This window comes from Lissotriton helveticus, chromosome 1_2, assembly GCF_964261635.1.
Source record: "Lissotriton helveticus chromosome 1_2, aLisHel1.1, whole genome shotgun sequence".
Classification (NCBI taxonomy): Eukaryota; Metazoa; Chordata; class Amphibia; order Caudata; family Salamandridae; genus Lissotriton; species Lissotriton helveticus.
Window position 1 is genome coordinate 428,395,370 of NC_136058.1, and position 27,889 is coordinate 428,423,258.

At 48.8% G+C, this 27,889-nt stretch overlaps 1 protein-coding gene across 3 annotated transcripts in view; it reads left to right on the forward strand.

The window, feature by feature from the left end:
* LOC144807637 (uncharacterized) overlaps window positions 1-27,889 on the forward strand; it is an 83,531-nt gene that overhangs the window by 51,370 nt on the left and 4,272 nt on the right. The gene's annotated exons all lie outside the window — the stretch shown is intronic.

The following is a 27,889-nucleotide window of genomic DNA, read 5'->3' on the forward strand; positions in this document are numbered from 1 at the left end:
GGCTACCGTAGGCCCTCTAGGGTGATGTGGGTTCTGGGCGTCCGGTACCGGGAGGATAGATGGCGGGATGCGGGGGTGGTCGTCCGTTTTGGTAGGGTCATGTAGGGAGTGGGGCGGACCGGGGACAATACGACCGGGGGTGTTCGCTGCGCAGGGGTAACTGTCGGGTCGCTAAGGGTTGGGGGAAACCACGCCACGAGGCCGGGTCCAACACATTGGATAATGCATACATCGTTTGAGTATCAAAGCAAACCTTCAACAGATAACACCCATTGCATAAACACAGTAAGAGTGTAGACCATTATAGCATGGCAATGAAAGACCCACAGAGGTGAGAGCATCTCTGTCGTTGGACCCTACCCGGTGCCTGCACAGTCAATCCTCAAGTATGCAGCCTGTCCACATGGCGTATGGAGCACTTGGTGTAGTTCCTCCTCGAAAGGAATTATGGGTCCCCAGTTAAAACCTCCACCCGTGTATATGTGTCTGCACCCTCCTCATCTGAAGTGTCCTGTGTGGGCTTCTTGTCTAGAAACAGTGACCAAAAGTTCTTATGTCTGTTGCGTTGGGGCAACAGTTCGCTGTATAGTTCAGTTTGCGTGCTGCAATATATCATTTTGTTAGTCCATTGCGACAGTGTCAGTACAGGGCCTCGCATCCAAGAGAGCGCTACACACCTTCTGGCTAGGAGGAAGGCTATATCAACCAGCCTTCTACGATCCTTCTGGAGAGGTTGAGAGTAACCCAGAATAGCCAACAGGGGATCCGGAGACAGAGTTAAATCAGTGACCCTATTCACTTCCTCATATACCTTGCACCAAAAGGATGAGATCCCCGGGCAAGACCATGCCACATGTAGGAAATCCGCCACCCGCGCTCTACATCTATCACAGTGAGGGCTCTCTCGTATCTTAGGGATTTAAAATGTATCAAGCTGTGACGGCCGTTGAGTGATATTCTCTTCGTGCTTGAGCAGCAGTATTGCCATTTCTGGTCTGTCAGGTATATAGCCAAGTCGCTCTGCCATGCCAAGCGAGGTTTAGCATATTCCGCCGTCCTTTCTGAGGGGGCAATGCGATACAGATCGGTTACCAATTTATCGGGGGACTTAGCGTTAATAATGTAAGCTAATGCCGTAACCACCCGGGGCTTCATCATATCCTCCCCTAGAAGGTCCTTAAGCGCATGCCTCACCCTGTGGAACTGAAAACACGGCAACAGCTGATGGGGAATGTCCCCCGTCTCAAACTCTTCCCATGAGCGTGCGGTGCCTTATGAGAAAAGATCCCCCATATTGTGTATATTCAATGAACCCATCGCAGCCAGCACCCCCTTGTCCCTACATGGGGCCAGCCAAGAGCACCAGGCGAGGGGAGCCTTCGGGGCATACAACAGGCTGCAAGCCTGTGCGTCCATCATATGGTGCCAAGCGTGTGTGACCGTATTCAGTGAGTCTAGAATACCAGTACGGCGATCCCGAGGTCAGGATCGCAACGCAGGGAGGGGGACAGGGGCCGCAACAATAGATTCTATGCGTATATGCGCGATGTCCGCTGGGCCATGGATCCAGTGGTAGGCGTGCGTGCTTTGTGCAGCCCGATAATAAAGTTCCAGGTCCGGGGCATTCAGGCCGCCCTCCGCATACGGCCGAGTGAGAATTTTCCATGCCACCCTTGGCTGTGTACCCGGCCCAAGCCAGACGAATCATTAACGAGTGTAGTTGCTGGAAAAATGAATTGGACAGCACCATAGGAATATTGCTAAACAGGAACAGGAAGCGAGGTAATACCATAATTTTCATGAGAGACCCGTCCCATCAGTGACAATGGCAGAGCGATCCACTTTTCAATATGATCCTCCAGTTTGGAGATGACCACGCCGTAGTTCTCCCTCAGTCTACCCCGAGTCCGTATGCAGACGAATCCCTAGGTATCGCACCGCTTCAGTAGTCCACTGAAGTGGGTATTCCGGAACCACCCTCCTTGTGGCCGGTGTTAGTGGGAACATAATAGATTTGTTCCAATTCATATGGATACCCGAAAGAGATCTGAACAAGACCACCTCGCGTAGCACTGCAGAAAGGTGCGTCTCCGGGTCCCGAACATATAAGAAGGTATCGTCTGCATACGTGGACACAATCAGATTGTATGTGGGGAATCGTATGCCCCTGTGCCTGTGGTATTCCCGTAGGGCGCATGCAAGAGGCTCGGCCGTGAGTGCATAAAGTATAGGGGATATGGGGCATCCTTGTCTCGTGCCCCAGGTGATTTGTATAGGGTCTGTGGTCAACGTTCCAATCCGGATTCGGGCCGTGGGTGAAGTGTACAGTGTCGCTAAAAGCTGAAGGAACAGCGCACCCACACCCATTCGGCTTAAGACCTGTCTCATGAAAGGCCACTCGACAGAGTCGAAGGCCTTTTCGCTATCTAAAAATACTGCTACTACAGAGACCTCCGGGAGCGTATGTTGGAGAGCTGCGAACACCGTCCTGAGATTATAAGCGAGGTTGCTACTGGGCACGAAGCCTGCCTGTTCAGGGGCAACCACCAAGTTAACCATGGGACTGAGACGGTTTGCTATCAACTTGGCGAATATCTTCACATCGACGTTCAGTAACGACCGAGGCGCAATCTCCCGGGGGTTTCCCCGCTTTAAGAATGGCAACTAGTATTGCCTCGCTCACAGTGGGCGGTATTGCTCCGGAGTCCGCTATGTCCTCAAACAGCGTGAGCAACCGAGGTATCAAAAGCTCCGCAAATGCCTTATAGAAGGAGACGGAGCCCATACGACTTCCTCCTGCTCGATCGGACGCACCAAAAATTCCAAGTGTAGGTTAGACAGCCAAGGCAGTTCAATGTGGGAAAGATAATCTAGTATGCATTCCTCCAGGGCGGGTCCTCGGGAGGCATACAGAGCTGCGTAATACTCACGGAGCTTTTCTGCTACCTGATTCTCAGAGAGCGGGTCGTCTGTCAGTGAGGACCTCATGTCCGGTATCACTACTCTGTTCCTGCGTTGTTTGGCTAACTGCGCGGAACCGACCCGGGGCGCTCCCCCCCACCGTAGGTTCTTGCAATGGCGTACTTTCCCAGGTGTTTTACTTCAGAGTCCACCTCTTCGTGATATTCACGCAGTGTTCGGGCAAGTTCCTGCGTGAGGGCATCACTACAGTCTGTTAGGCGCCGAGCCGCCAGCTCTTTAAGCTTTTTCGCCAGGGTCTCCAGCCGACCCCAGATCGATCGACCTCCGCCGCTACACAGCACACTCTGCCCCCCCTCAGTTTCTGTGTTGGCTCTCACGGCCTGGGCCCAGTCCCCGCGGGGGGCCTGCCCTTGGGACAATCAAGCCTGCTTATCACGTAACCATGGGGCAAGGCCCTAACAATATCCGGGCCTGAGACCTCTGAGAGCCAAGTCTCAGTAAGAAACAGGACATCAGGACTATATTCCTCTAACAGCAGGTGGATTTTGACGGTATGTTTAGGAAGTGAACGGCAGTTCAGGAGCATTAGGGAGTATGTAATCGGAGTACAGGTGGAAGATGAAAGAGGGCCCTCCTGTTTGTCTTCACAGTGTGGACAGGAAATCAGTGGAGGGATAGATGGGGTTATAAGTGGGCAGAACAAACCCCCACTAAGTGCCAGCAGTTGATCTCTACCGTATAACAGGTCATCTTTTCTCCTGATGTCAGTCTCCCTAGCCCCTGGTCCCGTCCTGTCACGGACGGGCACAGACGGGCTTTCCTTGGGCGCTCCTTCGGCGCGGGACCGGCGCCTCCGCTGCTCGCGTCCGCTGCGCAGAGTAAAGTAAAGTAAAGTCCACATTTGTAAAGCGCACAATCACCCGTAAGGGTCTCTAGGCGCTGGGGGCCGTCGGGAAGATTAAGCGAGCTATTGCCCAGAGTCACATGGTGCTGGGCTAACCTGCCGCCGGAGCCGGGGATCGAACCGTGGTCCCCAGATTCCAGCGTCAGTCGCCCTGGCCGCGGCGCCACACCTCGAGTAGCCATCTTAATTTATACAATTCCGCCTACCTCCTTCCCCACCCTAGAACGCTGACCTGCCTCACCCAGTATGGCCGCCTCCGCGTACCAACACCACTCAGCTAGCAATAGGCTGAGAGGGGTCACACTGGTCCAGAAATACGGCGCAAAATAAACTAAAATGCGTGCGTTTTAAAATCCGGACTATACAATTATTAAATCAATTGTGCAGCGTGACAGAAATTAAAATAATGCTACACGTGCCAACACAGTTTTACAATGTTAAAAAATTGCTTGATGTGGAAGCGCAACGCAACCTAAGGTACATTGACGCAGAGTGTTGCATCTAAGAACTGAACTGAACTAAGCTTAAATCTACTGTTAGATTTGGGTGTCTCTGGTTGGCACGGGTAAGTACTTCTGACAGGCAGGGACCCTCTCCTCTAGTCAGGATAAGGGGATTACCCTCTTAAAATAACCCCTGCTCACCCTCTAGGTAGCTTGGCGCGAGCAGACAAGATTTATTTCAGAGGCGTTGCAAGTTAAGCATTTGTGACCACATACAGTAACCCAGTGACAACACCACAAATGGACACCACACTAGTATTATATCAAAAATAGTTATCTTTATATAGAGACTTAGCACAAGACCAAATACCGACAAAATGAGCCGCAATACTATTAGCATTATAGAGTTCTTGTTGAAATGCGTATTTTAGAGTTCTGTGCGCTTCGTACCCTTCGTCCGGCTCTCACGGTGATGAAAATACCCAGAAAGAGTCTAACAAACTCAGCGGACACTGCTGTCCGATGCGTACCAAAATGCGGTGCAAGTCGTACACAGTACCTTTGCTTTGATGAGTTTGTCACAGACGATGCGTTGAAAAAGAAAGCGTTGTACGCGGCGATGTCCTCCTGTCACGGTGTGAGCTACGGCTCGTTGACAGCGCCTGTGCGGGTAGGTGAACGCAGAGTCACGTTTCTTGAGGGGACGGTGCCTTATGCGGTGCGAACTAGTGCAAGGGTCTGACCAGAGCGTTTCACAGGGCTCAATTTATACAATTCCACCTACCTCCTTCCCCACCCTAGAACGCTGACCTGCCTCACCCAGTATGGCTGCCTCCGCGTACCAACACCACTCAGCTAGCAATAGGCTGAGAGGGGTCACACTGGTCCAGAAATACGGCGCAAAATAAACTAAAATGCGTGCATTTTCAAAATCCGGACTATACAATTATTAAATCAATTGTGCAGCGTGACAGAAATTAAAATAATGCTACATGTGCCTACACAGTTTTACAATGTTAAAAAATTGCTTGTTGTGGAAGCGCAACGCAACCTAAGGTTCATTGACGCAGAGTGTCGCATCTAAGAACTGAACTGAACTAAGCTTAAATCTACTGTTAGATTTGGGTGTCTCTGGTTGGCACAGGTAAGTACTTCTGACAGGCAGGGACCCTCCCCTCTAGTCAGGATAAGGGGATTACCCTCTTAAAATAACCCCTGCTCACCCTCTAGGTAGCTTGGCGCGAGCAGACAAGATTTATTTCAGAGGCGTTGCAAGTTAAGCATTTGTGACCACATACAGTAACCCAGTGACAACACCACAAATGGACACCACACTAGTATTATATCACAAATAGTTATCTTTATATAGAGACTTAGCACAAGACCAAATACCGACAAAATGAGCCGCAATACTATTAGCAATATAGAGTTCTTGTTGAAATCTGTATTTTAGAGTTCTGTGCGCTTCGTACCCTTCGTCCAGCTCTCACGGTGATGAAAATACCCAGAAAGAGTCTAACAAACTCAGCGGACACTCCTGTCCGATGCGTACCAAAATGCGGTGCAAGTCGTACACAGTACCTTTGCTTTGATGAGTTTGTCACAGACGATGCGTTGAAAAAGAAAGCGTTGTACGCGGCGATGTCCTCCTGTCGCGGTGCGAGCTACGGCTCTTTGACAGCGCCTATGCGGGTCGGTGAACGCAGAGTCACGTTTCTTGAGGGGACGGTGCCTTATGCGGTGCGAACTAGTGCAAGTGTCTGACCAGAGCGTTTCACAGGGCTCAATTTATACAATTCCGCCTACCTCCTTCCCCACCCTAGAACGCTGACCTGCCTCACCCAGTATGGCCGCCTCCGCGTACCAACACCACTTAGCTAGCAATAGGCTGAGAGGGGTCACACTGGTCCAGAAATACGGCGCAAAATAAACTAAAATGCGTGCGTTTTAAAATCCGGACTATACAATTATTAAATCAATTGTGCAGCGTGACAGAAATTAAAATAATGCTACACGTGCCAACACAGTTTTACAATGTTAAAAAATTGCTTGATGTGGAAGCGCAACGCAACCTAAGGTACATTGACGCAGAGTGTCGCATCTAAGAACTGAACTGAACTAAGCTTAAATCTACTGTTAGATTTGGGTGTCTCTGGTTGGCACAGGTAAGTACTTCTGACAGGCAGGGACCCTCTCCTCTAGTCAGGATAAGGGGATTACCCTCTTAAAATAACCCCTGCTCACCCTCTAGGTAGCTTGGCGCGAGCAGACAAGATTTATTTCAGAGGCGTTGCAAGTTAAGCATTTGTGACCACATACAGTAACCCAGTGACAACACCACAAATGGACACCACACTAGTATTATATCAAAAATAGTTATCTTTATATAGAGACTTAGCACAAGACCAAATACCGACAAAATGAGCCTCAATACTTTTAGCAATATAGAGTTCTTGTTGAAATGCGTATTTTAGAGTTCTCTGCGCTTCGTACCCTTCGTCCGGCTCTCACGATGATGAAAATACCCAGAAAGAGTCTAACAAACTCAGCGGACACTCCTGTCCGATGCGTACCAAAATGCGGTGCAAGTCGTACACAGTACCTTTGCTTTGATGAGTTTGTCACAGACGATGCGTTGAAAAAGAAAGCGTTGTACGCGGCGATGTCCTCCTGTCGCGGTGCGAGCTACGGCTCGTTGACAGCGCCTCTGCGGGTCAGTGAACGCAGAGTCACGTTTCTTGAGGGGACGGTGCCTTATGCGGTGCGAACTATTCCGTTGCGACGTATGAGCCGTACTTTGGGAGCTAGAGTCGTACAGTCCTTGAAAGCGGTGCGAGTCGGGCCATGCGATGCGCACCCAACTCTGTGCGATTCTCGGACTCTACCTCAGCAGTAGTGTGCGCGTCGTCCTGACCTGTTGCGAGTCGATGCATGGAGCGTTGTACACAGCGGTGCTTCCCAGTCATGGTGCGAGCGGCGGCTCGTTGACGGCGCTTGTGCAAGTCGGTGAACACAGAGTCGCTTTGCTTGTGGTTGGCGATGCTTTGTACGTTGCGGTCAGGCTTCGACTCGATCGTACAAGGTGTACACAGGTCCCGGCCTCTGCGGCGACTGAAAACAGCATTTCCAGCAGTGGTTTGCGAGGTGGATGAAGTCCAATGGTCCTGGGACTTCGTACAGGAGGCAAGCTCACTCACAAGCCCTTGGAGATCTTTTGCACAAGTTGGAAACCTCTCCCAGGAGCGCTGCCGAGCACAGACGTGAAACCCTCGCAGGAGGCGACTTCACCTTCGAGATCGTACGCGCAGGACTTCTACTGCGTTATAAATGGACACCACACAATGGAGTACTGATAACGAGTTCTTTATCAAGCAGCAGTTATTACGTTCGTTGCAGGTTAAAAGGTCATATATTTACATTCGGGTAAAAAGGTTCGTAAGTCTTTGATAATAGAGGGGGTGACAAGCGGGACAGTCTCAGTACGGGGGACCAGCACCAGCGTATCCGGCGCACAGCTCTCAATCCTCGAGCTGGGGGATACGGATCTTCTGTCGATGTTGATGGTACTGGGTGTTCCACTCACCCTCCTCAAGCCACGATGCTTCGGTAGTGCTGTTGGTCCAGCCGGACCAGAGTACCCTCGAGCCGCGACCAGGTCAGCAGGGCTCGAGCAGTAATGAGCGGAGTGTTTTGTAGTTCTTGGGGAGCTGCGACCTCGTCAGCAGGGCTCAAGCAAAGATGGTTACAGAGAGCCGCGACCTCATCCACAGGGCTCAAGCAAAGATTGTTCAAGGAGCCGCGACCTCGTCAGCAGGGCTCAAGCAAAGAAGGTTCAAGGAGCCGCGACCTCGTCAGCAGGGCTCAAGCAAAGATGGTTCAAGGAGCCGCGACCTCGTCAGCGGAGCTCAGGCAAAGATGGTTCAAGGAGCCGCAACCTCATCAGCAGGGCTCAAGCACAGGTTCCAAAGTCTGGGTAGCGTTCTTCTTCGAGCTGGTTGAGCCGCGATCAGGTCAGCAGGGCTCTCGTAGTCCAGGATTCAACTGCCTGCTAGTTCTCGGGCCGCCCTTGTTATAGCCCTTTCTCCCATTGAAGTCCGGGCCCTCGCAGGCGGGTATCTGATGCCTCGGGCTGATTGTTGGTGTTTCCTGCCGGCCGGCCCTTTGATCCGTTGAAGATGAGTCCGGGGTTTTCCAGACACCCAGCAGGGCCTGGAGCCAGCGCTCGGGGAGGCCGGAGGTGCCATCGAAACCAGTCCTCAAGGGAAGGCCATAGGTGTGAGGGAAACCAGTCTCCCGGGGGAGGCCGGAGGTGTGATCGAAAGTACCTGCCCTGTCTCACTCAGAGGACGCCCTCTACCCCCTAGCCAGGCATGGCGCGCCTGGAGCTTAGGTTTCGCTGGGGCCGGGGTCATGCAGAGGCCCATGGAGTCAGGGATCTGTAGGGAAGGGTAATGGCTACCGTAGGCCCTCTAGGGTGATGTGGGTTCTGGGCGTCCGGTACCGGGAGGATAGATGGCGGGATGCGGGGGTGGTCGTCCGTTTTGGTAGGGTCATGTAGGGAGTGGGGCGGACCGGGGACAATACGACCGGGGGTGTTCGCTGCGCAGGGGTAACTGTCGGGTCGCTAAGGGTTGGGGGAAACCACGCCACGAGGCCGGGTCCAACACATTGGATAATGCATACATCGTTTGAGTATCAAAGCAAACCTTCAACAGATAACACCCATTGCATAAACACAGTAAGAGTGTAGACCATTATAGCATGGCAATGAAAGACCCACAGAGGTGAGAGCATCTCTGTCGTTGGACCCTACCCGGTGCCTGCACAGTCAATCCTCAAGTATGCAGCCTGTCCACATGGCGTATGGAGCACTTGGTGTAGTTCCTCCTCGAAAGGAATTATGGGTCCCCAGTTAAAACCTCCACCCGTGTATATGTGTCTGCACCCTCCTCATCTGAAGTGTCCTGTGTGGGCTTCTTGTCTAGAAACAGTGACCAAAAGTTCTTATGTCTGTTGCGTTGGGGCAACAGTTCGCTGTATAGTTCAGTTTGCGTGCTGCAATATATCATTTTGTTAGTCCATTGCGACAGTGTCAGTACAGGGCCTCGCATCCAAGAGAGCGCTACACACCTTCTGGCTAGGAGGAAGGCTATATCAACCAGCCTTCTACGATCCTTCTGGAGAGGTTGAGAGTAACCCAGAATAGCCAACAGGGGATCCGGAGACAGAGTTAAATCAGTGACCCTATTCACTTCCTCATATACCTTGCACCAAAAGGATGAGATCCCCGGGCAAGACCATGCCACATGTAGGAAATCCGCCACCCGCGCTCTACATCTATCACAGTGAGGGCTCTCTCGTATCTTAGGGATTTAAAATGTATCAAGCTGTGACGGCCGTTGAGTGATATTCTCTTCGTGCTTGAGCAGCAGTATTGCCATTTCTGGTCTGTCAGGTATATAGCCAAGTCGCTCTGCCATGCCAAGCGAGGTTTAGCATATTCCGCCGTCCTTTCTGAGGGGGCAATGCGATACAGATCGGTTACCAATTTATCGGGGGACTTAGCGTTAATAATGTAAGCTAATGCCGTAACCACCCGGGGCTTCATCATATCCTCCCCTAGAAGGTCCTTAAGCGCATGCCTCACCCTGTGGAACTGAAAACACGGCAACAGCTGATGGGGAATGTCCCCCGTCTCAAACTCTTCCCATGAGCGTGCGGTGCCTTATGAGAAAAGATCCCCCATATTGTGTATATTCAATGAACCCATCGCAGCCAGCACCCCCTTGTCCCTACATGGGGCCAGCCAAGAGCACCAGGCGAGGGGAGCCTTAGGGGCATACAACAGGCTGCAAGCCTGTGCGTCCATCATATGGTGCCAAGCGTGTGTGACCGTATTCAGCGAGTCTAGAATACCAGTACGGCGATCCCGAGGTCAGGATCGCAACGCAGGGAGGGGGACAGGGGCCGCAACAATAGATTCTATGCGTATATGCGCGATGTCCACTGGGCCATGGATCCAGTGGTAGGCGTGCGTGCTTTGTGCAGCCCGATAATAAAGTTCCAGGTCCGGGGCATTCAGGCCGCCCTCCGCATACGGCCGAGTGAGAATTTTCCATGCCACCCTTGGCTGTGTACCCGGCCCAAGCCAGACGAATCATTAACGAGTGTAGTTGCTGGAAAAATGAATTGGACAGCACCATAGGAATATTGCTAAACAGGAACAGGAAGCGAGGTAATACCATAATTTTCATGAGAGACCCGTCCCATCAGTGACAATGGCAGAGCGATCCACTTTTCAATATGATCCTCCAGTTTGGAGATGACCACGCCGTAGTTCTCCCTCAGTCTACCCCGAGTCCGTATGCAGACGAATCCCTAGGTATCGCACCGCTTCAGTAGTCCACTGAAGTGGGTATTCCGGAACCACCCTCCTTGTGGCCGGTGTTAGTGGGAACATAATAGATTTGTTCCAATTCATATGGATACCCGAAAGAGATCTGAACAAGACCACCTCGCGTAGCACTGCAGAAAGGTGCGTCTCCGGGTCCCGAACATATAAGAAGGTATCGTCTGCATACGTGGACACAATCAGATTGTATGTGGGGAATCGTATGCCCCTGTGCCTGTGGTATTCCCGTAGGGCGCATGCAAGAGGCTCGGCCGTGAGTGCATAAAGTATAGGGGATATGGGGCATCCTTGTCTCGTGCCCCAGGTGATTTGTATAGGGTCTGTGGTCAACGTTCCAATCCGGATTCGGGCCGTGGGTGAAGTGTACAGTGTCGCTAAAAGCTGAAGGAACAGCGCACCCACACCCATTCGGCTTAAGACCTGTCTCATGAAAGGCCACTCGACAGAGTCGAAGGCCTTTTCGCTATCTAAAAATACTGCTACTACAGAGACCTCCGGGCACGTATGTTGGAGAGCTGCGAACACCGTCCTGAGATTATAAGCGAGGTTGCTACTGGGCACGAAGCCTGCCTGTTCAGGGGCAACCACCAAGTTAACCATGGGACTGAGACGGTTTGCTATCAACTTGGCGAATATCTTCACATCGACGTTCAGTAACGACCGAGGCGCAATCTCCCGGGGGTTTCCCCGCTTTAATAATGGCAACTAGTATTGCCTCGCTCACAGTGGGCGGTATTGCTCCGGAGTCCGCTATGTCCTCAAACAGCGTGAGCAACCGAGGTATCAAAAGCTCCGCAAATGCCTTATAGAAGGAGACGGAGCCCATACGACTTCCTCCTGCTCGATCGGACGCACCAAAAATTCCAAGTGTAGGTTAGACAGCCAAGGCAGTTCAATGTGGGAAAGATAATCTAGTATGCATTCCTCCGGGGCGGGTCCTCGGGAGGCATACAGAGCTGCGTAATACTCACGGAGCTTTTCTGCTACCTGATCCTCAGAGAGCGGGTCGTCTGTCGGTGAGAACCTCATGTCCGGTATCACTACTCTGTTCCTGCGTTGTTTGGCTAACTGCGCGGAACCGACCCGGGGCGCTCCCCCCCACCGTAGGTTCTTGCAATGGCGTACTTTCCCAGGTGTTTTACTTCAGAGTCCACCTCTTCGTGATGTAAATGTAAATGTAGTTGAGCTTATATAGCGCACAGCTACCCGCAGTGTGTTTCTCGGCGCTTGCTTAGGGAACCCTTCCTGGTATTCCCCTGTGAGATAGCAGGGTATCCACAAGGTGAAAGTCAGGCATCCCGCCGCGAGGGGCCGTTGTGGAGATCAAGCAAGCTATTGCCCAGAGTCGCAGAGTGTGAACCCGTGAGTCGAGGAGGCACCGGGGCGAGAATTATCGAGTCCGTGGAATTTTTACCCCAAGACACGCCGAGGCGGGGAATTGAACCCTGGTCCAGGACCGATCTCAGCTTCCGGGTCTGCTGCCTCTAACCCCTGAGCCACACTTCTCCACGCAGTGTTCGGGCAAGTTCCTGCGTGAGGGCATCACTACAGTCTGTTAGGCGCCGAGCCGCCAGCTCTTTAAGCTTTTTCGCCAGGGTCTCCAGCCGACCCCAGATCGATCGACCTCCGCCGCTACACAGCACACTCTGCCCCCCCTCAGTTTCTGTGTTGGCTCTCACGGCCCGGGCCCAGTCCCCGCCGGGGGCCGCTCTTTAGGCCCCACCGGGCTGCCCTCACCTCCCCGCCTGGTTCCGCCGTCTCCCGCGCCGCTCCTCGGGACCACGCTCTACACGGGCAGTCTTGCGGTCTCCAGCAGCAAGGGGGGCATTCGCTCCTCACTTTTCCTGCCGATAGCGGAATCAACCTCTGCCGCTACACAGCACACTCTGCCCCCCCTCCCCCGCAGTCAAGGTGTTGGCGCTCGTGGCCCCGGGCTCAGCCTCCGCGCCAGAGGCTGCTCTGAAGGCCTCACTGGTGCGTACTCACCTCCCCGCCTGGTAACGCCGCCTCCTGCACTGCTCCTCAGTCCACACACCACTCGGGCTGACTCATGATCTCAAGAGGCGGGGTGTATCGCTCCTCACCTTTCCCGCCAAACGCTGGATCGACCGCCGCCACTATACAGCTGCCAGGACAGTGGCCTAGTCAGAGCATCCGCCCCTTGAAGTTAATTCCACCCTGCAGCTCCCGCTGCAGCCGGCGTGCCAGGCCCACACGGCTCGCTCAGCGTGAAGGGGGTGGGCGGGATCCGGACCCACGCCATTCGTGGACCACAGCAGTCCTGGGGCTCGGTCCGTCTAGTCAGGGCAGCTGATAGTGGAATAGCACGCAGAATTGATGTAGGGTAGTTACACGAGACGGGGGAGCTCACGGCTCAAGCAGCCATCTTGGTTGCGAGCTAGCTCCGCCCCGCCTGACCTGTGTTATTGCATTGTTTGCACCAGATTCTCCTAATGCCTGGCCTGTGTTTGCATCACGTTTTTCTAGTACCTGGTCTGTTATTGCATTATATGTGCTGCTTTTGGTATTTTATTATTCTAATAGTTGCAGCTTTTCTAACAAACATGGTACCTTTTATCCCAATCAAGTGCATCTGACTGAAAGGACACTGCACTCTCCCTGCAGTGGCAATCTACTTCCTATTTATGTAGCAACAGACAGCACAGCATGTCAGCCAGAGATGTCGTAGGGTCAGAAACACTACATAGGTAAGTAGGTATGATGCAAAACAAACTGAGTACGATTTTAAAGGAAAAAGCTGCTGTGATAGACGGCAAAACATCCATGTCAAAACAACAGCAGTAGGACAACGGTACATGGAACCATAATAGTAGATTTATTTACACATCTGTGCAGAGCGTGTCACTTAATGTTCTTTTCTTCCACTCTCATGAGATGGTTTTACAAGGGAACTCTGAGCTCAGAGTGTGGAGCTTCCACAAATCCCAGAGACAGGCCGTTCCAAAGACGGTAACAGAGAAGGTTGAAAGATCTGAGTCTTGATCCTGGCAGATGGACTGGTGATCCCTGAAGGGGTGTAGTTAGTCTGTGTGTTGCCACGGCTGTCCAGAGGGTGTAAGAAATGTCAGCAATTTGTGGAGGGCCTTCTTTTGGGTGAGAACCACCCAGCTTCATGCAATACGGACTAGAGGATTTGTGTCTGCGCAGGATGAGTTACATTCTGATAGCAAAATGGAGGACCTTGTCCAAAGGGGATTGATGTTACCAAGGTTTAACATCTTCAGTTACGACAGACAGAGAAAGTCAAGGTACCTCGATATTCTTGAAAAGCTTCCTGCACTCTGCTGGTGCAGGCAGGATGTTTATTCTCTAGTTGGCATTGGCCAAGGCATGTTCAGATACAGTGGTTGAATTAAACCTTGGAGCAGCACTTGTAGCGTTGACTCTTGGAGTCTTGTAGTATGTGCTGGGTGCGGTAGAACTGTATTCCTGTTCCACGAAGCTCAGAAAATCCAGACTCTCAGAGCACGAGGTCTGTGGCTTGACCAGTAGAACTGTAATAAAGAAGATGACCTAGACCAGTCCTACCTCTCCTAACCTTTGAACTGATCATTGAGGAAAGCAGATCTACACAAGGTGCAGCTGCAGAAGCCCTACCTGGAAGGAAGATCTGCACGAGGCGCAGCTGACAAAGGTCCTGACTGAAATGAAGATCTGCACAAAACTCAGCTGACAGAAGTCCTGCCTCGAAGGAAGATCTGCACAGGGCACCTCTGACAGACGTCCAGCCTGGAAGGAAGATCTGCACGAGGACGACTGACAGAATTCCTGACTGGAAGGAAGATCTGCACACGGCACAGCCGACAGAAGTCCATCCTGGAAAGAATATCTGCACAAGGCACAGCTGACTGAAGTACTGCCCGGAAGGAAGATCTGCACAGGGCACAGCTGAAAGGAGCCCCTGTCTGGAAGTAAGATCTGCACAAGGCACGGCGGGCAGAAGCCGCAGCCTGAAAGGAAGATCTGCACAGGGTGCAGGTAACTGAAGCCCCTGCCTGGAAGGAAGATCTGCACAAGGTGCAGCTGACAAAGGTCCTGCCTGCAGGAAGATCTGCAAAGGGCACAGCTGACAGAAGTCCAGCCTGGAAGGAAGATCTGCACAGGGCACAGCTGACAGAAGCTCTGCCTGGCGGTGACCTCAAAGCAGTGAGAGACCAACAAACTACAAGATCCGTCAAGCCCAGCTTGCCACACTGGACGCAATGTACACCAAAGGCCTGATTTAGATTTCAGCAAATGGTTTATTCCATCACAAATGTGACAGGTATCCTGCCCGCCCCATTAAAAATGCATTGCATCCTGCGGCAACTATAATAAGGCAGACAGGATATCTGCCACGTTTTGATAATGCCTTGGTGCAGTTTGCAGAGTTTTACTCCGCTGAACTCAACAAAGCACCAGGGAAACTCTGGCACACTCTGCAGACTTCCACAAGTGGCAGAGTTTGTTAAGTTGCACTGCACTGACTGATTTTTAGTGCCAGGAGTTTTGTGGAAAAGTAAATTTTGCCATGTTCTGTGTCCCTACGCTTCATCCATCATATGTTATGTGTGCATGATCAATATGCATATGTTATTCCCCATTTCTGATTAAAGACGCAAGTACAGTTGTGTCCACCTCTAGTATGTCATTTTCCAGTCCTCGTGAATACTACGAATATCAGGCCTATGTAAAGTTACGTTGTCACGTTTCCCAGTGTGCACGTTATTCCATTATAAAGTCCCCGTTCCTAGGCCTCAAAAAGGGCCCGGACATCAGATTCAGCTCCTGTCTCCTGAAAGCCTCGCTAAGGAGCGATACAGCCCCCACCTGTATCCTCGACCTTTCACTTACTTCCTGCCTCGCAGTGCCCGGTGCAGCCCGGCTCTGCCTCTGAGTCTGCCAAAAGTATGTTATAGTTCCAGCTATCAGTTCAGTCCTCCTTCTCTGCATTCCTAAGCTACTGAACTGCATCAATAGTTTCCGTCATTGTCTAGCCTTTAGGGCTCCACGTTAGAGAAAATACTGTATTTAATGGTCATTTCATATTCTTCATCACGCACTACATGTAGAATAATGCATGGTCCAGTCTTAGAGTCAGTTAGCCTTTCCCCTCATGACTTCTAGTTTATATCAACATGTTCCCTAAAACATCAGATACTAGATAGGGTTTAGGTACATGTCGCTCCGACCCTCCAGACTTTAGTCTCTGCTCCTAGCACAGAGTTCATAGCCCCCAGCTTCTCCTAGTGATACGTCATTGCCAGTTTTCGCGCACCATTAGGTTAGAGGTCCCGGCTCCTTAGGTAGCCCCCTCCAATATTTCCGCCCATTCATGACATATTCTGTTACGTTTGCATCACATGTCTAAGTAAACTCCCAGTTACACCTCTTTTTACTGTTATCTTTCGCGACTGCTACGCGTCACGCCTTCTGCTCCACCCACTGTTACGCCTACTGCAATGTAATGCTATGTGTTTGCGCTATGTATATAAGTTCATGTATTGTTATTAAAAGTTAGCGCGCTCATTCCTGACCCAGCCCCGGCAGCTGCCGGGCCCTGTTACCCCCGTTCTATGCAGGTTGTCCTGATCCTGTCCTTATGCTGTAATAAACCTGCAGAAACTCCTACTACCTCGAATCTTGACTCTTATTTTATTGAGCTATCTGTTATTCATTCATTCATTCAAAAATAGATCCGGTATTATTTATTTATATACCACATAATGGCGCCCGAACAGGGACTTGCCCTTTCCCCACGCGTCGGTGAAGCCACGCCGACCCCCTGACCCTCTGCAGCCGTGACGGAACCATACCGTGCACCGGCAGATATTTCTGCTTCAAGTATCCCTCAGGCCCACGGAGGAGACGGAGGAGGCGGTCCAGCATCCAAACGAGACGGTGGAGGAACGCGGCGAGTCCCGACCAGAGCCCAAGCCGAGAGTCCAAGGTCCGAGGTATCCGGAGGCCCACCCGTAACTGAAGTCCGAAGTCCGTCGTCGTAGCAGTCCAGTCCCGTCCGAGGCCTTCCGTTCCATGCTGCCCGGTGAGTACCATTGCTGGGGTAGTATCTAGACAGGGTCAGTCTAAATTGACTCCTGGTCCGTGGGTTGGTGGTGCCCAGACTCACAAACGAAGTGTTCACCTAGGTGGATACGGGTCTTGATGCGTCCCTTTATGGGACCGGTATGTTCCGTACTGTTACAGCAGTGCATCCAGTAATTCTAGTCTGTTCCGTTCTCGAGACATTCTGTTCTGTTCTGTTCTCAGTATTCCAGGTAATATTCTGTCCGAACTGTTATTTACAATGTTCTTCATGTATTTTAATGTTGTGGTATGAGTGCGACGTGATTTCGTGTTTTCATTGTGTATTGTATTGTGTCCAGATTATAGTCCAGTCATGCCGCTCTTTTCCAAGTTACGTCAGTTAAAAACCAGAAAGGGTGTATTAGAAGAAGCAATTCCTGTCCCACCTAGGGACAGTCCAGGTCATTTTATGTATCAGAAACATGGCATAAGCGCCATACTGTATCTAGATTTATGGGTAGAGTATACCAAACAGTTAGAAGAAAAGTATAGATGGCCCGTATCGGGTACATGGGATGCCGAATGTATCATGCGAGTAGAAGAAGCATTATGGAAAAAGAAAGCCAGACAGTCACAGAAAGATGCCATCGAGTTATGGCGTAAGGAAGCCCATAGAAGGACCGAGAAAGAAGTCAGAAAGTCAGAGTTAAGTAGGGAATCCCAAGAACGAGCCCAAGAAAGAGAATTAATCGAGATAGGTGAACAAGTCAAAGCCGAATAGTCAGACAGACAGAGGCATGCCCTTATTAAGGGTATGTATCCTCTTCTTGCTGAAGGCTTGCCAAAAGCGACCCCGGAGGCATCCAGTAATTTTCCGCCACCATTAGTTCCGACCAAGTTACGTCATAAACCGACCGCAGCTGATATTTTTATCTCGTCCTATTTGGACGACACCGTCCCTGAATATGCAAATCCCGTTCGCGCTCCGCCAGTCCCTGTAAATCAGGCACTTCCCGCTCCTCCAGACACCGGAGTACCTGTTACGGTACCCCCGGTCCAGCCCGCCATACAAGTCCAGCCTACAGTTCCATTTCCCACCCTGCCAGGACGTAGAGCCTCAGTAGACGATTCCAGTCTAGGGGCCGCAGGAGGAGCTACTCCTCAAACCCCGCCGCCACACAAGCGTTTATCAGCACTCGAATTACATGCTCAAGCATCACAGCGTACTCCTAAAAGTAATAAGTCTGTCACAGAAATCAGACAAGCCCTTGGCGAATGTGTCTATGACCCAGTCCCAGGCGAGTATAATATGGTTTTATATTCCGTACGCGTAAGGAGGGTGACCGAGTATCTAGTCACCTTACCGAATATGAAAGAAGATCTAGACAGAATATATCGTTTCATCCGTACAGGGGATGATCCAGAAAGCATTGGCGAGATTATGTCTCAAAGGAAAGCCGAGATCCAGCTCATGATATTAAAGTTCCTGATCAATTGTCTAATAAGAGAACAAGATTACCCGTCTAAAGATCCCGCCGAAATGAGAATCCTGACAAGGTGGAGTGATAATATAGCCGAGGGTAAGCACAAGACCGTCGGTGCTATAGAGAGTATGTACAAGAAAATCCGTAAAGAAATAATAAAGTTACACGAACAGCGTAAAGCCGCACAAGTAAGCGAGAAAGAAAGTATCTCTGATCCTGAAGAGGAAGAGAACGAGAACCCCGCCAGAATAGCGTATGTAGGAAAATCCAGATTTCCAGATCGCCATTTACGTCTAGAACACAAGTCTATTTTTCATCATCTAGCACCAGAACAAGGTTCCCTAGAACAAGTATTTCAAGCTACCGATCACATTCTGAAATCACGAGTTGGTTACAGTGAGTTAAGTACCATGCATGAACAAGAACTAGCCCGATCAGCAGTCCGATGGATTACTGACTCTACCACTTTTCCAGACGAAATAGTGGCACAAATATTTCTGAAATTGCCCCCAGCCGAGCAGCGACTGGTGGGTATGTATATGATTCAGCACCTAATTACTCTGTATGAGGGTCAACATACTGATCCAGGTCCGTTACATGATATCCTGAACGAGTTACTCCAGTATAGATGGAGAGGTCTAGGTACCGATTTAATTAGTGTCATTCTAGAACAGCGTCATAAATATAGAACGTTTCTGAACCCGCACTTTGTTCATGTCTCACCCCCAGAAAGTAAATCATTCTACATAGACAGACAGAATCCGTTACGAGAAGTCCACCCAGTCAGAGGGACGGGTGGCGAAATGCAACGAGTGTTTGTATACACTCCAATTACAAAGATGGAACTTCTTGAAATGAAGAAATTAATTCCCTGTCATGACAAAGATCCAGCAGGGTTCCATAGAGAATTAAAAGACATGCTCCGTATGGGAGAATACACTTACCCAGATATCATTAAAATGTTAAAGGTCCTGCTGCCCGCGGGGGTATATGAAAAGTTAAAAGAAAAAGAATGGGAGGTGGGAGAGAAAAAGATCGATTGGGCAGTCCTAGAAGTAGAAGACAAGGCACGAGTACCAGGTACCGGTCTTGGAGATAAATGTAAAGAATTACCAGAATTATTGATTCAAGTTTTACCAAGATTATTGACAACTAGGAAGGAAGACTGGGATGCAATCTCAGCCTGTAAACAGAAACAAGATGAAGATATTAGTGATTTTTATTCTAGGTTTGAAAAATGTTTCAGTATTAATAGTGGTCTCAAGACAAGTAGTGAGTCATACCCTCACCTTTTCGTCACCAAATTAGTCGAGAATTCAAGTTCACAAATTAAAAATCGAGTTTTGAAAGTCGAAAGCACCTGGCAAGCAAATACTCCGTCCCAGATGCTCCAGATGCTCCAGTACCACCAGAATAGAATCAGGGAAGAGCAAGAACACGAAAGAAAACGTATGAAAGACACGAAAATGAAAGTGCTAGTTGCACAATCTGTTCCTCAAGACAGCCAGAAGAGGGGTCCGAATCAAGCCAGTCATCCTGCAGCTCCCGTTAAAGGGAACTGCAATTATTGTAAACAGCCAGGTCATTTTATAAACGAGTGTGCGGTTCTGAAACACAACATAGCTACTGGTAAGACTAAAGAAAGACCACGTCCGCCTAGACAAGAACAAGTTTCACAGATTCCTCAGCCACAGAATGCACAACAGACAGTTACAGCACCGCAGCCTATCGCTGCAACACAGCATGTTACACAGCAGATGTACCAGTATGCACAGTCTGAGTATCCAGAGTACCAGCCATATTCATGAAATAGCCTAGAGAGGGAGGTAGGCTTGCCTCTCATCGAGATACCTGTAGATCAAGAAGGTCCCTATGTTCACAGTCAAGTATTAGGGAAAGACAGAAAGTTTTTGATCGATACAGGGGCAAGTAGGACCACAATTAGTCATGCCGAAGTTCCAGGGGCTCCGCTCTCAGGCTCAAGAAATGTTTCCCTTGGATTTTCAGGAAAGCCCATAGTTAATGAGATATCTAAGCCAGTTACTCTAGAAGTAGGTCCATTGTCCCGTACTACTGATCTGTTACTTACTAAGTCATGTCCAGAAAATCTATTAGGCATTAAGACACTGAAAGAATTAGGTGCAGTTATTTGCTGTTCCCCAGAGGGAATACGTCTGTTCCTACGTGACTTTAAGGGTCACTATGTATTACGAGATTTTGATTCAAGATTGTCTAATGTTCCGCAGCATTTATGGGCGCAAGGTCCAACTGATGTAGGTTACATGCAAATCACACCGCATCGTGTGACTCTCAAACCAGGTGTAGTGTTACCACGAATCAGACAGTACAGACTGCCACCTGAGGCTGTAGCAGCCTTATCCAAAATTATTGACGAGCTCATGGCTCAAGGAGTAGTTGTAGAAACTGACTCCAATGTATGCAATTCTCCGATCATTCCAGTCATGAAACGTACTGATCCGAATGCACCCCCAGTATATCGTTTAGTGATTGATTTACGAGAGCTTAATAAATGTATTATTCCTCAGTACCCAGTTGTCCCAGATATTTCTTCCCTGTTAACTGCTATTGATTCCGAAGCCACGTTTTTCACTGTCATAGACCTTAAGAATGCATTTTTTAGTGTTCCGATTCATCCAGACAGCCAGTTTCTTTTCGGATTTTGTTTAAATGGAAGGAGCTATATGTTTACACGCGCTCCTCAAGGTTTCACAGAAAGTCCTAGTATTTACAGTCAAGCACTTAAGAGACAATTAGACAACATTCATATGCCAACTGACACTGCCCTGCTCCAATATGTCGATGATCTACTGATCACAGCCCGTTCTGAACGTGACTGCGAGCGAGCGTCACTGACAGTTCTGTATTTCCTAGCCGAGATGGGGCACAAGGTGTCCCCTTCGAAGCTTCAATTCTGTGTCCAGCAAGTGGTATACTTAGGACACTTGCTGTCCAAGAGGGGTAGGCAGTTGACACCCGACCGTATCCAGTTAATAGCGAGTCTTCCCCAGCCCAGAACCCAGAAGGAGGTACGTGCTTTTATCGGCCTTACTTCTTATTGTAGACAATGGATTCCCCAGTATGCATTTCTAGCCAAGCCACTGATACAGTTAACGACACAGGAGGCAGCCGTATCGACTGTCCTCCCTTGGACATCTGACCATACACTTAGTTTCAACGAGTTAAAGAAAGCTTTATGTCAAGCTCCAGTTCTAGCCGCACCGAACTACAGTAAGCTTTTTACACTTTTTGTTACAGAACGCGAAGGTACAGCATTATCTGTTCTTACACAAGATCAAGCAGGACAATACAAGCCCTGTGCTTATTTTTCGAGCACATTAGATCCAGTCGCCCAGGCGTTGCCTGCGTGCCTCAAGTCAGTTGCAGCCACAGCACTAGCTATCAGACAAAGTGATTCCATAGTTTTAGGACATTCCTTGACAGTACAAGTCCCACATTCAGTAGAAGTTCTTTTAAACCGAACACAAACTCAGCACTTGACAATAGCACGTTTAACAGGTTATGAATTGACACTGTTCCAGCCACACATAGAAATCAGACGCTGCAACGTTCTGAATCCTGCTACACTGTTACCATCAGTTAATTCAAATCCAGACACACATGACTGTGTGGAAGTAGTTAACATTACGACAAAGCCAAGACAAGACCTGACAGATATTCCGTTACCAGATCCCGACCTGACACTTTATGTGGATGGTTCATGTATGAGAACTAGTACAGGAGAATTAGTCGCCGCGTATGCAGTGACTACTGACACTGAAGTTATCGAAACACACCGTATTGATACCCTGTCCGCTCAAGCAGCAGAGCTAGTCACTCTGACACAAGCCTGTATACATGCCAAGAACCTGAAAGTTAATGTTTACACAGATTCACGTTACGCATTCGGAGTTGTACACGACTTCGGAGTGCTCTGGCAGGAGAGAGGTTTCATGACTTCTCATGGAACCAAGATTCAGCATGGTCTCCTTATTCAAGCCCTGTTAGATGCCATACACTTACCGACATCTATTGCTATCATGAAATGCAAAGCACATACGAAAGTTACTGACATTATTTCTCAAGGTAACGATCTGGCAGATCGCACAGCCAAGCTTACAGCACAGACTCCAGACATTCCAGTTAACATGACATACACTCCAGACCCGACTACATGTATGACAGTTAAGGACCCTACACAAGATGTCATAGGTATCCAGTTACATGCTACTCCCGATGAAATCAAGAAATGGTCTGAACAAGGAGGGGTCCAGACAGATCAAGGATGGTTAACGAAGGGTAGAGCCACATGGTTTCTCCCCGATTCTATGGTTCAAGTCATTATCAATACCGCACATAGTCCAGCACATTTAGGAGAAAAAGCTATGTTAGACAGTATCCAGAACATTTGGTTTAACAAGCATTTACGAGCTGCAGCCAAGCAGAAAGTCCGTACCTGTATGATATGTTGTCAGTTTAATCCAGGTAAAAGTGTCCCGGTGGAACAAGGTGGTTTCCAGCCCCCTGACCACCCTTTTGAGGTCCTCCAGATGGATTATATTCAGATGGAGCGATGTCGAGGTTTCAAGTATGTCCTTGTAGTTGTATGCGCTTTGTCCAGGTGGACAGAAGCATATCCAGTCCCAGATTACACAGCCGCGACCACTGCCAAGCAGTTGGTTCGTGAATTCTTCCCTAGATATGGACTCCCTAGAGTCGTATATTCTGATAACGGTCAGCCATTCTCCTCAGAGTTAATGAAGCACGTTTCCCTGTTGTTAGGGTACCAGTGGAAGTTTCATTGTGTACGCCATCCTGAAGCAGCTGGTCTAGTTGAGAGACATAATCAGACTCTGAAAATCCGTATTGCCAAAGTTTGTAAAGAAAAAGGTGTGGACTGGCTAGTAGCTCTGCCAGTCGCTTTGTTTTATATGCGCATGGTCGCACATTCCAGATCAGGTCTGTCCCCGTATGAGGTCGTATTCGGCCGCCCCCCTAACATGTGGGGTACTCCTAGACCCCGAAGTATTACCGATGTTTCATGTAATATGCTGACAGATTACCTAGCTTCCTTGATGTCTGCCCTCAACTCATGTCGTTCACAGGTTGCCGCCGCATTTCCAGACAATACCGAGGTGGCACCGCATGAAATCGTTCCAGGTTCCCTTGTGATGGTCCGAAATTTTGACAGATCAAGTCCGCTGGAACCACGTTGGAAGGAGCCACGTCAGGTCCTCTTGACCACCCGTACTGCCGTCAAGCTGGAAGGCAGGAAGGGGTGGGTCCATCTTTCTCATGTAAAACTTTTCAATGGATTGAAACCCGTTTCCAAGAACATTTCCAAGGATTCCCCGGATTTTAAAAACTGCCAAGACATTGTTCTAAAGGACTGTCCCGCAAAAGACATTGTTACAACCCCTCCCTTGTTAGAGAAAACTCCGCAACAGGAGTATAAGTTAAAGCTCAGGTCTAGTAAAATAAGTCAGTCAGTTTGATTGTATAAGTCCTCCCCTAGGTGAAACGGTTAGATTGTTTCTGACATGTATAAAATAGACCCCCATAGTGAGAGAGTTAGTCGAGGCTCAATTCAATGTATCGTTTTTCTAAGTTTCGTATTATTCATCAGTATTTTGATTTCCTGCACCAGCTATGCGTTCTATCTGTATTTTCCAGTTCCTCATGTAAATATGTCTGCTAATGCTACAGTAGAGCACACGTTTAGTGATCTGCCTTCCCACGAATATTCTTACCGCCTCGCTATGCGCAACAACTCATTTATCCGTATGTTACATTACTCACACCAGACCAGCAATGCCACTAATTGTTGGGTGTGTGGTCGACTCCCCCCTTTCCAGACACCGAAGGGAGTTCTGCCACTCTTTCCTTATCCATTCTCACATAATGGTTCATGTAGAGCATGGTCCACGTTAACAGCACATGTTTTCCAGACAAGCAAGGTCTCCCCCACAGAACAGGTTTAGATCTAGAAAATGAAGTATATAATTTAGGTAATTATTCGTCGAATTTCATGGTCCTGAATGTTCAGTCTGATACTACTCCAGACTTACCTGCTATTTCAGTACTACCAGTCAAAGGCGAATTATGTGTCCGTAGTTATGGTTCTGTACACGTAGGTCATAGTGATTGTACTACTGTTATCCAGTATAGTGACAGTGGGAAATCTGTTTTCAAAGCTTCACGTCATTCTTATTTTATTTGTGGTCAAACCGCATATGTCCGTCTGCCCCTCGATTGGGAGGGAACCTGTTACATTGCTTTCCTACTGCCACCTGTTTTCCTAGCCCCATCTGATTATCACAGAAACACACATCTAGTACACATTAGACATAGAAGGGAGTCCCCAATTGTCGATTATACTGAAACTACTCTAGAACAGTATACAGATTTCAATAAAGGTTTCTTCTTCTTTGTAGGACCTGTCCAGAATAGTAAACTGATCCGTAGGTTAACAAGAACCCTTGAAGCTGTAGTTAATGAGACTGCCTCCGCTCTAGGTAACTTAACCGAAGAACAATCTGCTATGAGATTTGTCGTTTTGCAAAATCGTCTCGTCCTTGACGTCATACTGGCCGATAGGGGCGGGGCCTGTAGAGTCATCGGATCTAGTTGCTGCATTTTCATTCCAAATAACGCGCCGTCTATTTATTCAGCTATAACCAGACTCCATAAAATTGCCCATCTGTTACACCAAGATCCAGGCACCTGGACATGGTCCGGTTGGTTCTGGAATATAATTTCCGCATGGGGATGGAAAGTCCTGTCCTTTCTAGGTATTGCAGTAGCGATCATATTCAGCTGCTGCCTCTGTATACAATGTGGCCCTGCGATTTGCAGCATGTGTGCTACCTCTTGTATTCCTAGTCCCAAGCCCCGTTCTAAATCCCGTTCCAAGACAATTCGAGACGAGCAAATGATACTGTATGAAATGATAGATGGTATCATGAAAATTGATGTTTCCTGATGGAAACGTAGTGACAAGGAGGGAATGTGGAAAAGTAAATTTTGCCATGTTCTGTGTCCCTACGCTTCATCCATCATATGTTATGTGTGCATGATCAATATGCATATGTTATTCCCCATTTCTGATTAAAGACGCAAGTACAGTTGTGTCCACCTCTAGTATGTCATTTTCCAGTCCTCGTGAATACTACGAATATCAGGCCTATGTAAAGTTACGTTGTTACGTTTCCCAGTGTGCACGTTATTCCATTATAAAGTCCCCGTTCCTAGGCCTCAAAAAGGGCCCGGACATCAGATTCAGCTCCTGTCTCCTGAAAGCCTCGCTAAGGAGCGATACAGCCCCCACCTGTATCCTCGACCTTTCACTTACTTCCTGCCTCGCAGTGCCCGGTGCAGCCCGGCTCTGCCTCTGAGTCTGCCAAAAGTATGTTATAGTTCCAGCTATCAGTTCAGTCCTCCTTCTCTGCATTCCTAAGCTACTGAACTGCATCAATAGTTTCCGTCATTGTCTAGCCTTTAGGGCTCCACGTTAGAGAAAATACTGTATTTAATGGTCATTTCATATTCTTCATCACGCACTACATGTAGAATAATGCATGGTCCAGTCTTAGAGTCAGTTAGCCTTTCCCCTCATGACTTCTAGTTTATATCAACATGTTCCCTAAAACATCAGATACTAGATAGGGTTTAGGTACATGTCGCTCCGACCCTCCAGACTTTAGTCTCTGCTCCTAGCACAGAGTTCATAGCCCCCAGCTTCTCCTAGTGATACGTCATTGCCAGTTTTCGCGCACCATTAGGTTAGAGGTCCCGGCTCCTTAGGTAGCCCCCTCCAATATTTCCGCCCATTCATGACATATTCTGTTACGTTTGCATCACATGTCTAAGTAAACTCCCAGTTACACCTCTTTTTACTGTTATCTTTCGCGACTGCTACGCGTCACGCCTTCTGCTCCACCCACTGTTACGCCTACTGCAATGTAATGCTATGTGTTTGCGCTATGTATATAAGTTCATGTATTGTTATTAAAAGTTAGCGCGCTCATTCCTGACCCAGCCCCGGCAGCTGCCGGGCCCTGTTACCCCCGTTCTATGCAGGTTGTCCTGATCCTGTCCTTATGCTGTAATAAACCTGCAGAAACTCCTACTACCTCGAATCTTGACTCTTATTTTATTGAGCTATCTGTTATTCATTCATTCATTCAAAAATAGATCCGGTATTATTTATTTATATACCACAGTTTAACCCCCACTGTAAAATCAGCACGAACAGCACTACGCGTCGTGTCCGAGGGCGATGCTGCTTTTTGCCGCTCTAATTGATATTCTAATCGAATGGTAGCTTCATCAACGAGAATGGCAGATTTTAACACTCGAGTGGTCGCGACCTGCTGATACCTCCTGCAATGAGAAATCTCGCCAGTAGGCGGTCTAGCGCATTATATTTTCTCACAAGTGCTCGCCACTTTACTGTTGGCGAACCGCTGGAGAAAAAAGCTCCGTTCTGCATGGAGTTTTTTGGAGCAGAGTGGGCAAAACTTCACGAGCTCCGCTGGCAGAGCGGAATTCTTCACCCACCCCTAGTTTTGAGGCAATAATCTGTTGTACAAACTCCTAACAAGGCCCTATGTCTGCAATAAGTGTTGTAGAAGAAGTGAGATCCATGGCCTTGTGAGCATGAGGCAGTTATCTGACTTCTGATGAACACCACAGAGTGTGCAGCCAGAGGGCAGTAGGGGGGTCGAAGGCCATGAAATTAGGTAAACTTGAATATGAGAAATATGGAAAGGTAGAAATGCTGCATCACCTGTGGATAACTGACACCTCCTCCCGCTCTTCCAAATGCCCATCCGGTCACAAATGGCATCCTGGGCCCCAAAAGGACAACATCATGCCAGATGCCCTGTAATGTTGGAAAAGGGGGGAAACAGAGTAATAGGCGCACATCTACTGCAGGGATATGTCAGGTAAATTATTGGTTGTGATGGATTCTCTATAAGTACTAAATAACTGATATCATTGAATATTAAATTATATGAATCAATATTTGTTTACCTTATCTGCGCTTATAATGTAAAGGACGGGCCTTACAGTGAACCCCTCGCTCTGTTTTACACATAAGCTCTGGAAGGAGGTGCATCTTACAGAACTTTATCCACCTTAGTAAGAACTAAAGACTTGCTTTTTAAAGTTAACTTTCAGGGCCAGAACCGGGTGCTGTAAGCTGCACTAGTTTCAGGACGATGGACAGATGTTATGGCGATAGGAAACCGCCCTCAACCCACAATAATGTTCCAATCTTCCAGGTTAGAATAAACCAGAAATGCTTGAACCAAGGGAGCTGTTGAAAGTGTCAAAGGTGACTTATGAACAGTGAGGTAAAGACAGGAGTTGGTATCTGAGATGATCTTAAGTGAATAGGGAAGAACGAGAAGAAGTGTGTGAATGGAGTTACTTTTGTTGTATACTTCGTGAAGAGTTACTGGAAATTTTGCAGCCCAGCCTGATCCATCTCTTTTTCTAAACTCTATTGTTGTTTAAATGAAATCTTCACCATATGCCTCTATCTTAAGCTATACCTCAAGCACTTGGGTGCTCCGTGAGCGCCCATACTCTGTAAATGTATTAAGATGTCACCTGATCAACCGAACTTTTAGTTAAATATCTGTGTATGATGACATATTCCTTGCTAAGTTTC